This window comes from Bidens hawaiensis, unplaced genomic scaffold (assembly GCF_021521415.1).
Source record: "Bidens hawaiensis isolate Kalapana, Puna unplaced genomic scaffold, B.hawaiensis_p1.1 tig00001035_1, whole genome shotgun sequence".
NCBI classification, from domain to species: domain Eukaryota; kingdom Viridiplantae; phylum Streptophyta; class Magnoliopsida; order Asterales; family Asteraceae; genus Bidens; species Bidens hawaiensis.
This window is the reverse complement of record NW_027491061.1, coordinates 4,465,969-4,481,198: the sequence shown is the minus strand read 5'-3', so window position 1 is coordinate 4,481,198 and position 15,230 is coordinate 4,465,969. Positions and strand designations below refer to the sequence as shown.

General features: G+C 37.4%; 1 long non-coding RNA gene across 1 annotated transcript in view; it reads left to right on the top strand.

The window, feature by feature from the left end:
• LOC143556848 (uncharacterized) overlaps positions 1–15,230 on the top strand; it is a 288,278-nt gene that overhangs the window by 67,761 nt on the left and 205,287 nt on the right. Inside the window, exon 2 of the long non-coding RNA XR_013139453.1 lies at positions 10,271–10,373. This is a non-coding gene — a long non-coding RNA (uncharacterized LOC143556848). The remainder of the gene's footprint in view (positions 1–10,270; positions 10,374–15,230) is intronic.

Here is a 15,230-nt window from a genome sequence, read left to right as displayed (position 1 = left end):
ATTGATAAATCCCATACCCTACCAACACCGGTACCGCCTATTCTGATAACTTCCTATGTTATCCTTACATCCGTTAGATGTTTACACCCATGTATGCTCGAATAGAATGATTACCTATACACAAAGAAGTGTTGGAATCATTATGGCATAGTTGGTTGTTCGTTCGTAGGAGGTATACTGTGTGTGCCGGATACACGAATAGACACGGATATTATAACTCCGTGGTACGTAATCGTTTGGTGCTCACGGTGAGCATGTATCAGTTATGCTGACATGCAGAAGGATATTGAAATCAAGTATATTAAACATTGATTTTTGTTGAGAAAGATCTATATGTCAGATGGTGACAAGGGTTATGAACCATAATTAGACGTTAACCGACGTCGGGATAAGTCTATATGTTATTATATTGTGGGACATATATATATACTAGATACTGGTATGTGTAATTTGTATGATAATATTTGGTGTGTATGTGTACTTGCTGTTATGATTGAGCTGGTAACGAGTTATACGGTGAGATTAGTATTGATTACTGCGTACGGGATGAGTACGGCAGAATGACATAAAAAGAGTAACTCCAATGATGGAGATTGATATGATTCAGTTGATTGCTCGAAGATAGCAGATGATGATACCGAATGTCGTATCACAACTCACTGCTAGTATTGATGCGAATGTGATCGCTGAATTATAGATCGAGCAATCACATGATTTTGAATATTTCAATTCTTAGTGTTATTACTAAGAGTGATATTGTCCCACCGGATACTATTGTGACTACAAGTATTAGTGGTAAACTAAACATGAATAGTAGTCGTAATGAATTAGATCCGGTATGAAGGATATGTTTGTTGTTTGTGGTAAGGAAATTATTAATAGTTTACTGATGGTAAGGGGAGGAATAGATTAGCGAGTGGATGGAAAAGATCGAAATGGTTAAGGATATTGGTAAGAGTCTAGAATATTGTGTAGTGAAATATGCTACAGATATGTTGGTAGATTATGTAGTATCGTGATGGAACACGATGGTACAAAAATTATAGTTGGAAAATTATTACTCAGATGATATGGTCAGGATTTAAAATTCTTGTGCTAGAGCATTTTTATTCGAGTAATTAAACTCAGAGATTGGAAACTGAGCTATGAAAGATAGAAATGTTGTGTGCTGATCACTTAGAACACGCAAATCGTTTGAAGGAATTGTCGTGTCTGGTAACATGGCTAATTACTCCTGAAACAAAGCAAAGTGAGTGCTAGATTGGGGACTAACTCCATCGATAAGGAGTATAGTCAACCCTGTAAAATATATACAACCTTTGGAAGGGTTGTGGCACAAGCCAGCATTGATATATTTGACTTTATGGGAAGCGGAATGGAAGGACGTTAGGTGAGACGTCGAGTGTTAAAGAAGGGAAATGATAAAGGTATAGTGCAAGATAGACTTGTGAATAAGTAGGTATGTCCTACAACCCAGAATTACACTAAGACTAGCTCTGGTGTGAAACCAGGAACCGCATAAAGGGTCCTTCCCTGAATGTGGAAAATATAAGGTTATCGGCAGGAAGAAGAATGTCGAGTGATAGTGGGCCACAGGTGTAGTAAAGATGGACGTAATGCCCCAATTGTAGAACCAATTGAAGCCTTGTGAACCGGCAACCCCCAACCCATCCCTGTACGACCACTCCGAACCCAACAACTTCAATAACAATCCACCCAAAGAAATCAAATTATGCCAAACCGTTGTACTTGCTATGAATGTGGCAGTACCGAACGTTTCAAAAGAAGTTGCCCAAAGTTGAACCAAGGTGTCGTTGGAAGATGAACCTCATGATAAGCATCAACCTCTGATCAAGCAAGGAGCCGTGCTTTTGTGAGTAATTTGAATAAAGCACGTCATGATCCAAAGGTGGTGTTAAGTATGTGGTAGTTTTAAATCAATAGACTTCAGTGATAATTTTTACGGTCGTCGATAGAAGTTAGTTCCCGTTAACCTCCTATTATTGGGAAAGATACCGATTAAGTGAAATTATAGAACCCTATACTGTAGAATCGCTAACGGTAAATCCCTAATGGTTAACTAAATTGTTCGGAATTGTCCTATTATTCTGAACGATTAACCTTTCCTTATTGACCTACGACCAGTAAAGTAAAGAAGTGTCGACGTAATAGTTAGCATGGATTGGCTAACTCAACATGAAGCTGAAATCAAATATGAAAAGAAGACGATTAGAAGATCTCCTTCGGACGATGAAGCGATTTGATACAGAGAAAAGTGTACGGTATTATGTTACCACTCTAATCTCATCTTGAGATGTTATAATATTTACGACAAGAAGACGTGGTGTATTTAACAAACGTGATTGCCAAAGTATTTAAAAGAAAACATATAGAAGATATCCCGGTGGTACGCAAATTTCCACAAGTTTTCCCAGAAGAACTCCCTGGATTACCGCCAAACCGACAGGTCGAATTCGGAATCGAATTAATGTCTCAGGTTGGCCCTGTTGCTAAAGCACCCTACCGAATTGCACCGTCCGAGATGCATGAATTATCTAATCAGTTACAAGAATTGTTAGATAAGATTTTATACGACCTAGTTAGTCACCATGGGGTGCACCAGTTTTTAATTGGGAAATTAAGGACGGAAGGGTTAGAATATGTGTTGATTAGGGAAAATTGAATAAAGTGACGATCAAGAATAGGTATTCACTTCTTCGAAGTTAATGATCTGTTTAACCAACTGCAAGGGGCGAATTATCTTTAGAAAATTAATCTTATATATAGTTATCACCAAATGAGAGATCCAAGAGGAAGACGATGCAACAACAGTGTTTCGGACTCGCTACGGCCATTATGATTTCTTAGTTATGCCTTTCGGGCTAACAAATACGCCGGCAGCATTCATGGAACTCATGAACCGAGTCTGTAACTTTATTTTGACGAATTTGTCATAACATTCATTGATGATATTTTAATATATTCGCAATGTAAAGAAGAGCACGAACGACGGATAAGGAAAATTGTGGAAGTGTTAAAGCAAGAGGAGTTGTACGCGAAGTTTTCAAAATGTGTTTTTGAATAAAGAATGCATAGTCCCTTGGTCAGGTTGTAAAACAACAAGGATTTCGCATAGAACCAAATAAGATAGAAACCATTAAAACTGTGCCAAGCGCCGATTTTAAGTCTCCCCGATGGAGACGATGTTTTGTTGCGTATTGTGACGCATCGCGTAAAGGGTTAGAATGCGTGTTGACGCAGTATATGAAGGTTATAACCTATGCTTCCCGACAGTTAAAAGTACACGAGTAAGATTACCCTGCTCACGACTTAGAACTGGGAGCGGTTATCTATTCACTTAAAATGTGGAGACGTTGTCTCTACGATACGAAGTGCACCATCTTCTCCGATCATAAAAGTTTGCATCAAATATTCGATCAGAAAGAACTAAATATGAGGCAACGAAGATGGGTTGAGTTGTTAAACAATTACGACTATGACATCCGTTACCACCCGACAGGGCTAACGTCGTAACCGATGCCGTTAGTAGGAAAGATCGGGTTAAGCCATTGCGAATGAGGGCGTTGGGGATGATAGTCCAGTCGAACTTTTCGGATCTGATTCGAGTCGCTCAACGTGAGGCGTTGAAAGAGGGACAATTGGAAAAGGAGGAACTTTACGGCAATGAGAAGAATTTCGAGCAACGCGTGCACGAAATTCTCTACTTCAAAAATCGGATTTGGATCCCGACCCTCCATACCTTCGTGAATTAATCATTGACGAAGCGCATAGATCGAAATAATCCATACATCCGGGATCGGATTTGACTATTGATGATACAGATCTCTGAAAGGATGTTGTTAATGACCGAGAGTGGAGAAAGATATGGTTACGTATGTTGGTGAAAATTTAAGTTATGCAAGAGATAAGGCTGCATACCGAAAACCCTTGGGGACGCCACAATAACAGAAAAGTCGCCAATGATAGTGGGAATAAATTACATTGGATTTCGGGATGCAAATTCCCAAGATATATCAAAGGCATGAGGAAAATTGGGTAATCGCGGATCGATTAACCAATCCTCGCATTTCATTCCAATCTATGACGATTACCACAATGAATTCTTGCCTAAATTCCTGATGGTGAAATGGTATCTCGTCGTGGAATGCCATTTTCAATTATCCCAGATCAAAATAGTCACCCTACTTCCATTATTGGAAGGCGGGGAAGGAAGCATCGAGAGCTTGAAGCTTTTTATGGGTGAAGTAATTATCACCAATTTGTTAAATTGAAAATGGGCGTCAATCAAGCCATAAGATTGGAATTGATTAGAGAAACAACCAATCGGATTTATAATATTTAAGACAAGTTGAAAGCAGCGCGTGATTGGCAAAGGAGTTATGCCAACATTCAAAGGAAACCATTGTCGCCGGAGAGAGGTGACAAGGTATTTTAAGGCGTCACCTTAGAGAGGTGATATGAGTTTGGCAAAACCGAAAATAGCTTCTTAATAATTTGGACCCCATGAGAACTATCTCCATGGTTGATCATTTAGCTTATCGATTAAAGTACTCTAGGGGCTAAGTACTATACATGATGTTTTGCCATGTATACGGATTGAAAAGTGCCTAAGCGATGAGGCAACGAAAGTACTAGTAATAGAGGTAATCATAGAAGACATGCTTGATATCATAAATAATCCCGTAGAAATAATAGTCGGGAAAACTAAACAGTTTGGACATACCAAGTTTTATTAAGATTAAGTGGAATTCACAGCGAAGACCAGATTATACTTGGTAACGCGAGGATGAATTCTGAAGGAAATACCCCCACCTATTTCCGCAAAAGGAAGTAGTTGATGCATAAAATTTCGAGGACGAAATTTTTGTAACGGGGGGAGAATGTAACGATTCCGGCAAATTCAGATATACCCTAGCCGGAATATACTATTTACGTGTTATTCAATACTGAATATATGAATTATAATGTGCTTATACGAGTATATAAGATTCACAGTACGAATTATACTCGAATATACAGCTAGTCGTATCGAAATTACGATTAATCGATGAACGGTTATTGAAACCCGAACAAATCGGGGATTACATTATAGATGAAATATATAATGTTTAGTGATGTTACGAAGTATTAAAGCTTCGGGATAAGTGGATTAAGGCACAGAAAAAGGATTTCGATTTAAAAGTACGTCGGTACGTTAAACGAAACCTTTAATACCAAGCCGAGCAAGAGACGATCGATCAAGCCGAAAAAGATGCGTATTAACTAATAATATGACGTTTTAAGCTAATAAATGTCATGGTTTAAGTTTTTAAATCGGTTTTATATAAATTTTATTTTTAAGCCGAAAAACGACCGTGTTGGCCTCGTTTTGAGCGGAATTAAACGTTTAACCGAAACACGAACTGAACCAGATTATCCAAAACATTATCCGGATATCCGATATCCAAATAAGTTGCCAAGAATGAAGAGGTGGGTCCCACCCCACCCCCTCACTACCTCCGGTCGCAACACACTACCCCCAAACACACTTCATTTTCTTTTTTCACAACACCATCCATCAAACCTTCAATTCTCTCAAGACCAAGAGCCAAAAACCGAGATTTTTGACAAGAAAAACAGAGGTAAAGTTGTGTTATGTACGTGTTTATGTTCGTTCTTGAGTGTTCTTGCAAGAAAAGGAAGTTTCCAAGTGAAAAAGGGTGAAAACCCGAGATGGAACCGATTCTTGCATGATCAAGTGATGTATACAAGTTATACAAGGGATCTTGGTCCAAGAAATGAGTTAAACGAGTCAAAAACGAATATTTACGGTTAAAATCTTTGTTTTTTTTTTATATCATAACCGTAACCATGAAAGAAATGGCTTGATCGTGAGTATAACTTGCTTGGTATTGTGGTATGTTGTTTGTAGGCTCTGTATTTAGTGGTAGATAAGGCGGAAAGATGAGTTTGTAGCTTGTAGTGGCGGAAAACGAAAGGTATATTCGGTTTTTGTCGGTGTATGTGTTTTTGGACAGATTGTTGGTCGTTTAGAGTTAGGTCACGAAATTTTACAGAGGTGTTAAACACATGGAAATATGAGTTCTGTGAATTTTTGGTAATTTTTGGATGAAGGATGAATATTTGGTAAATTTAATGCTCGGTTTTGGCCAAAAATGGTGAAAAATAGTTAAATATCATGAAAAATTCTGGAAAATTGTGGATAAGCTTTTCATATCATGTATAAGTCACACACAAAATTTGAGGTCCGTTGGAGAAGTCTAAGTAGGCTTTTCGGTTAAACGAGTTCTAGGGATTTCTAGCTCGGTTTTAATAAAAATGGCATTTAAAAGAAGATTTTGGTTTTGGAAAAATTACAGGGGGCTATGTGGATGGCAGGGGACATCCAGGGGAAATTTGGGATTTTTCTAAGATCGTTTGGTATTTACGACATATTTAGTGTTTAAATGGTGTTTAAAAATAGATAAATAAATTTTAAATATAAGAATTAATTCTGGAAATATTTTTATAAAATTACCCACTGTTGAAAAATGATTTGGGCAAAATTTCAAGATCCGAGAGTAAACGGATAATTAATCGTGCTAATTATCAAACTTTTAAAGTTAAAACGCGTAAACCGGTAAAGTTCGCATAAGCGAGCTGACTGGTGTATAAAAACCTTAAAAATGGACTAATTACATATAATTGAGTTAAACAAGTAAAAATGAATCATCCGAAAATAAGTCGGATGATTTGAGTAATTTTAACATATTTTAACAGTTTCCGGTACGCTAAAGACGGAAACGGGTCCCACGGCCAAACGGGGCGTCTAAACCGAGCTCAAATTTCACAACTTTACTTAAACTTTCAGTCAATGACTATTTTCGGGTCGTGTGTGACCAAACTCATTTTTGAAACATAAAAACGGATAACAGTGCTAGGCACGCAAAACAAGAAAAACAACTAATAGTAGTTGTGACCTTGGAACTCTAAACGATATCACAATCTGAGTCCGGAGAAGTATTTCTGGGTTAACATTGCCCCCAGAACAGGTACAGTACTGGGTTAACAGTGTCCCCAGATGTACCGATTGATAAGGTTAAAGTTTATATAAACAATAATTGTATAATAACGATCGTAGGGATCATATTACAGATTGGACGTGTTAATTGATAATGATTGTTGTTACCTGCTTGCATGTGCTAAGGTGAGTTTCACGTGCCCCTTTTACTGACTGTTTTAAATATTTTCCCGGAGCGGAAAGCATGTTTCTATCAAAATGATTAAGTACATGCTGAACGCATGGAAATGAATGTATTTATATAATGTTTATTGTACGGGAATCGTACGGTTATGTATTAAAATGGTAATTGTTTGAGTGTTAATATTGTAAGGCCCGAAACAGTGTTCTGGGTTAACAGTGTCCCCAGAGGTTATTAAATGTGTTTTTGGGGTAACAGAGTTCCCAGAGGTTATTGGAAGTGTTCTGGGTTAACAGTGTCCCCAGAGGTTATTAAATGTGTTTCTGGGGTAACAGAGTTCCCAGAGGTTATTGGAAGTGTTCTGGGTTAACAGTGTCCCCAGAGGTTATTAAATGTGTTTCTGGGGTAACAGAGTTCCCAGAGGTTATTGGAAGTGTTCTGGGTTAACAATGTCCCCAGAGGTTATTAAATGTGTTTCTGGGGTAACAGAGTTCCCAGAGGTTATTGGAAGTGTTCTGGGTTAACAGTGTCCCCAGGGGTTATTTGATATGTTTCGGGGTTAATAGTGTTTTTCCCTTGTGGGCCCAGTATAATTACATCGCTTATTTATGATTACTATAATGATTTGTTATGGTGTATTTAAATTAGTGAAACTCACCAACTATTCGTAGTTGACCCGTTTTCTCACATGCTTTTCAGGTACAACTAAGATAAAGTGATTGATTACGTGCTAAGTGCTTGATGTGTGTAAGGTTGCGTTCTGGACGTTAGGATACATTATAATGGATAGAATTATGAATCGTATTGTGTGATGTGTGTATCACCTAGACGGTAATGAAAGATGAGATAATGTAATTTTGAAGTATATTAATGCATTTGGTTTTCTTTATAAACAATGTGGTTGATATCAGAGGTGTCTGTCGCATCCCGTTTACGTTTCCGCTGCGGTCACGGGGTGTTACACAAAATTTTTCGGGTTTATGGTGGGTTTCACTATTTGGCCGAAACTTTTTGGTGTTTTGGTTACCCCATGGTTTTTCAAGGTTATACTTTACATGCATGTGGTAATCTTGAAAAACCAAGTCATTTGGATGATTGTTTAGTTTGTTTGGACAAACCCGAAACTTTCGGTTGCTTAAGCTTTGGCCGAAAGTTTTGAGGCAAAAAGGGGAACCATTTTGGTCTTGTATTATTGCATATTTGGATGTGTAATAGATGTTCATAACCTAGCCATGGTCTTGTGTTTGGTTGAATGATTGTGTTGGTTGTTTGTTCATTCGATTTGGTTGTAATATTTATTTGGGTTTGTAATCTATTTATTCATTCATATGGCTTGTAATAATAAGTAGATTAGATGTATTTCTTTTACTAGAAAAAGGTATTAGGATATATTTTGTAAAAGAAGATGCATGGATGGAAGCCCAAATAAAATGATGAAGACCACAACACCGGGAGTAAACACTTGGAGCATATGGATGCGGAATCAAGTGGGAGTTCACCGACACAAGTGCATGTTCTTTTGGGTCCCTTAGGAGAGACTTTTTGACACACTTGTCTTCGGTCAACAAGTGTGGTCAATATTAGAAGGCTATGGTTATGAACTTGTGGTTGTGTATATTTTATGCTTGCATGGTTGATTTACTTATTATTTGTAATATGGTTTGCTTAACAACTTAAAATCAACTAGCATAAAATTGGTTCCTTAGAAATCGTTAGGTAATAAAAATTGGTTTTATTAATAACTAATGATTTCATAATAAAAATGGGTTTTATTAATTGGAACTTTGAAAATGGGTTTTTCAACTATGTACCATACATTTGAATGCATGCAAATGAAAGGTACAATAAATAGTTTTCCAATCTAGAATTTAGAAAACTAAAATCCCTTTTTAAAAACAAGTTAAACACCATCCTTTTATACGACACTTAAGTCACTTGTAGACTTGAAAGTGAGTTAGGATCACCTAAGCACTTTTAAGAAAACTTGTGATCTTAAGGTGATTTTACAAGTACTTTTGGCATTAGGATCACCAACCACTTGTATGAGTAAACTCACACGTGTGTATAAGTAGGACGACTTGATTTGAAACCATGACTATAGGATCACCTTAACATGGCGTTCAAAGGTGTTGATGGGATTTAACATACCAACTAAACATATGATGTTTAACGGATCCCATAAAACTAGAAGTTGCAAAGGGTTGCAATTGTCAAACGTTGACTACCTTGTTAATTCGAATAGTAGGATAAAGGTCACCTAACTACTATTTGAATGAAACGTTGGGTTCTAGATTTTAATCAATAATTGTCTTGGAGACATTTAAAGGGTATTAAAGATTAAAATTTTATTAATATCGAAAATACTAATTTGAACTTTGTTAAAATTCTTTTAGATGGCCGCAAACAACGCACCGAACGCAATTATCCACATGTGCATAATCTATCACTAAGATCCATTCTGGATAAGGATCGTCTAAACTTTAACAACTTCATGGATTGGTATCGAAACTTGAGAATTGTTCTCAAGCAAGAAAAGAAGTCTTATATTTTAGACGATCCTATTCCCGATGAACCTGATGTCAATAACTTGGATGCCTATGCGGATTGGTTAAAATACACCGAGGATTCGGTGCAAGTTTCTTGCCTCATGTTGGGAACAATGATTCCCGAGATCCAAAAGGATTTCGAGAATCATGGGGCGTATGACATGATAACCCAACTTAAGGAAATGTTCCTTACTCAAGCTCGGGTTGAGCGATTCGAAACGGTTCGAGCGCTTCATGCATGTCATATGGAAGAAACCCAATCTGTTTCATCTTATGTACTTAAGATGAAGAGCCACATTGATCGGCTTGAACGGCTTAACTGTCCCGTCTCAAAAGAGTTAGCCACGGATTTAATCCTAAATAGCTTAACTAAAAGGTTTGAGACATTCGTCATGAACTACAACATGAATGAATGGGACAAAAGCATTGGTGAGCTCACGCAATGCTTAAGACAGCTGAGGACGGCATGGGTAAAAAGGTTTTACCCATTCTTGCGATCAATGAGGGTGGCTCAAAGAAAAGGCATCACCCAGAACTAAAAGCAAAGGTTACCATTGGTAAGGGGCAAGTCAAGAAGGGGTTCAAGGGAAAGGCAAAGGCGGAGCCAAAGCCAAAGAAGCTAAAGGTTAGCGCTGAGGATCCGTGCTTTGGTTATGGTGAGATAGGTCATTGGATGAGAAACTGTCCGACCTATCTCAAGGAGTTGAAAGCTAAGAGGGATGCGGGGCAAACCTTAGGTACAACTTTCATGATTCACATTGATCTTAATATTATTTCTTCTAACACATGGGTATTGGATACCGGATGTGGAACTCACATATGCAATTCATTGCAGGGGTTCAAAAGAAGAAATGAGGTGAAGAAAGGAGATATAAGTCTCTTCATGGGCAATGGAGCAAAGGTTGACGTCCAAGCCCGAGGAGATTATGTTTTAAAGCTTCCAAATGGTTTGGAAATTGTTTTGAAAAACATTTTATATTCCCCTAGTTTGACTAGGAATATTATCTCTGTTTCTGTATTAAGACAATCTGGTTATGACTTTAAGTTTGTTGATAATGGTATTTATGTTTTCATGGATAATGTCTTTTATTTTAAAGTGATGCCGTTTTATGGCATTTATTAATTAATTCATGATGACTCATACATTGATAACTCGTTGTACCAATCTAACACCAAAAGACTCAAAATGGATCTGAGTAATACTTTTCTTTGGCATTGTCGTCTTGGTCACATAAACAAGAATCGTATTCATACACTTCGAAAGAATGGTCTTTTGAAATCAAATGTTGATTCATTTGATGAATGTGAATCTTGTTTATTGGGAAAGATGACCAAAGAACCCTTTAATGGAACAAATGAAAGGGCGAAAGACTTATTAGGTATCATACATTCGGATGTATGTGGACCTTTTAGGACAATGACAAGAAATGGTGAAAGATACTTCATTACCTTTACCGATGATTATAGTCGCTATGGGTATGTGTTCTTGTTAAGACACAAAAATGAGGCCTTTGAAATGTTCAAAGTCTTCCAAAATGAAGTACAAAATCAACTCAACAAAACAATCAAAGTACTACGTTCTGATAGAGGAGGTGAATACCTCAATGATGCGTTTCTAGAACATCTTAGGAGTTGTGGGATTGTCTCACAACTTACTCCACCTGGAACACCACAACATAATGGTGTGTCCGAGAGGAGGAATTGAACTTTATTGGACATGGTTAGATCCATGATGGCTAGAAGCTCATTACCTCTATCATTTTGGGGTTTCGCTGTAATCTCCGCTGCCCGTATTTTAAATATGGCACCAACCAAGAAAGTGGATAGGACACCTTTTGAAATATGGCATGGAAAGGCTCCAAAATTTTCATATTTAAAGGTATGGGGTTGTGAGGCTTATGTTAAGATCTACACCCCTGACAAACTTGAATGTCGATCCACTAAGTGTATATTTGTAGGATATCCCACGGATTCGATGGGATATTATTTCTACAATCCAAGCGAGCATAAAGTGTTTATAGCTAGAAAGGCTAAGTTCTTGGAAAGAAGGTTCCTTATGGAAAGAACTGATAGAACTGTAGAACTCGAAGAGGATCGAGAACTACAAGCCGATACACGTTTGGTTGACACTAGCAATCAACAAGAGGTTGTTGAGGATGATCAAATGGTTGATCAAAACACACAAAACATTCGCAAATCTGGTAGAGTTAGCACCCCACCTGAGAGATATGGATTTTTCATGGATGGATGCTACGTGGTTGATTCGGATGAACCCACCACATACCGAGATGCAATGTCGCAATCTGATTGTGACAAATGGCTAGAAGCCATGAATGTTGAGATGCAATCCATGCATGACAATAAAGTATGGGACTTGGTTGCTCCACCTCTAAATTCCAAGCTGGTTGGAAGTAAGTGGGTTTTCAAGAAGAAAACTGAAATGCATGGAAACTTGGATACTTATAAAGCTAGACTTGTAGCAAAGGGTTTCACTCAAACTCAAGGGGTTGATTATGATGAAACTTTCTCACCCGTGGCGATGCTAAAGTCTATAAGGATATTGTTTGCCATAGCCGCATATTATGACTATGAGATATGGCAAATGGATGTCAAGACTGCTTTTCTAAATGGGCATCTTAATGAAGATGTTTATATGGTTCAGCCTAAAGGTTTTGTCGATCCACAACATCCTAACAAAGTATGCAAGTTGAAGAAATCAATCTATGGATTGAAACAAGCATCCAGAAGTTGGAATCACCGTTTTGATGATGAAGTTAAGAAATTTGGATTCATCAAAAACGCTGATGAAGCTTGTGTGTATAAGAGAGCTAGTGGGAGCATCATAATCTTTCTGGTATTATATGTTGATGACATATTACTGTTTGGAAATCACATTCCAACCTTGAAAGGTGTGAAAGCCTGGCTTGGAAGCTGTTTTTCCATAAAGGATCTTGGTGAAGCCGCCTATATTCTGGGAATAAGAATCTATAGGGATAGATCAAGGCGGTTGATAGGTTTGAATCAAAGTGCATACATTGACAAGATCTTGAAAAGGTTCAAGATGGAAAACTCTAAGAAAGGTTTGGTACCTATTCAAAGAGGAACGATGTTGAGTGCTTCTCAATGTCCAAGCTCAAAGGATGAGCAAGACAAAATGAGTGGTATCCCATATGCATCTACTATAGGATCCATCATGTATGCCATGATTTGCACTAGACCAGATGTGTCATGCGCCTTGAGCATGACAAGTCGATACCAACAAAATTCGGGAACTAGCCATTGGATGGCTGTAAAGAGCATATTGAAATACCTTAGAAGGACTAAGGATATGTTTCTAATATATGGCTCTGGTGAGGAGGAACTCGTTGTAAAGGGTTACACTGATCGAGATGATTCTCGATCACAATCGGGATACGTTTTCGTTCTCAATGGTGGTGCTGTCTCATGGAAGAGTGCAAAACAAGACGTGGTAGCTTTATCCACCACTGAATCTGAATACATCGCCGCCTCCCTGGCAGCTCAAGAAGGTGCATGGATTAGAAAGTTCATTGCCAATCTATGAGTGGTTCGTAACTTTCAGGACCCTCTAGAGATCTTTTGTGACAACGAGGGTGCGATTGCTCAAATCAAGGAACCCCGCGCACATCAAAAGACTAGGAACATTGAGCGGAGATTCAACTACATAAGGGATGAAGTTGAAAAGGGAAAGATATGTATTCGCAAAGTTCACACTGATCAAAACATTGCGGACCCACTCACGAAACTCCTTGAAAGGCCGAAGCATGAGAGTCATACTTGCGCCTTAGGACTTCGATATTCTAGTGATTGGATTTGATCAAAATTTGTATTTGGATATTGGAACAATTTTATTTTAACTCAATCATATGGTTTTGGTTATGGTCATGTTCTTGAGTTATGTTCCATTTTAGTATGTTTAAATCCGTGAATAATTTGAATTATTCTAAACGTCCGTAGTCGTTCATATTTGTGGGAACAAATGTGAAAGTAAGACTATTATGAACTTGGATTGGTAGATATTCATGAGGTATGAATATAGCAAAGGGTTGCTGCCAAGGTTCATAGATATTTATGGGATAAATATTGGACTGACCCGCTCTCAATTTTACTGCATGGAATCCTTGGGATTTGTGATCATAAGTAAATTTGAGTAAAGGGGAACTTCATAGTATCCTCCGACCTGAGATACATATTGGGTCTTGATATTCATCGACTATTATGCTTTGACTTAGTTCTTCGCTACTCTGAAATATGTCAGTACATAAGGCTAAGCTCAAGTATAGTACAAGGTGATAGTGAGAGACGTATGTAGTCAATATGGGATTTGTCTCTCTTATTCGTTGAGAGTTAAATGTCTAAGGCCTGACAAGTTAAATCAACAGAGAATGATCACTCTGTGTCTCTGGATTTAACATGACATTTGTGGCAAAAGGATAAATGATAGTTTCACCTAAATCATTTTCAAGTATGGGACTTGAAAGGGATTATGTTATTGAATGGCACTTCGTCATACGTATTAGGGGTAGTAAATCGTAGTTAGGAGGTATTTGCTACTTGCATCAATCTTCTATGTATCTTGTGCAAGTGGGAGATTGTTGGACTCGGTCTGCCCAAGAGACATATTAAATTGATGTGGCTAGTACATTATGATCCAAGTCGGGTCATACCCAATAACAAGCTAGACAAACACCGATAATATTCGTTCATATATGATGTGATCATAACAAATGAATATTAACACTTGAGTTATTTGGAAAGGGGTTTCTAAATAAAATGTACTTGTGTAATAAACAAATCATATGGATGATGTATGTTTTATGAAAGAACATTACATAGTGTTATTTAAGTTGGTTAAATAACAATATGTGAATAATAATAACCAAGCATGTCTCTTAACATATAATAGGTTTTTTATAAGTTATAAACTTATAAGAGTATATATGTATGAATATATATATATATATATATATATATATATATATATATATATGTTTAAAGTTTTATAAAAGAAAAAGATAATAACTCTTTCAAATGTAATATTATTATATGTTTGAGTGGAGACATGCAAGGTGAGTGGAGACATGCAATGGTTATTATTGGTGGAGAGAAAGATGCCTTTATATAAAACCAAGTCTTTCTCTTTCATTCTTTCATAACACACATAATTTCCAAGTAAACTTTTATCTCTTCCTCTCTTGGGTATTTTCATCCAACATAAGAAAAGAAGAAGAAAATTTCAAGTGCAAATCCTAGCTAGAAGTGGTGTGTTGTTGAAGCTTGGGGTATGCTAGCTTGAGGAGCTTCCATATTCAAGTTCTTACCTTTCAATCATCATCTCTTTCACCCGGTTTTGTCATATTGAAAGGTAGTAGTAACATGCTGTAAGGCCCCGTTACCGGTAACCATACTTTCGTGTTGGATTTACTCATAAACACAGTTCTAAATATCAGAGTTAATTAAAACA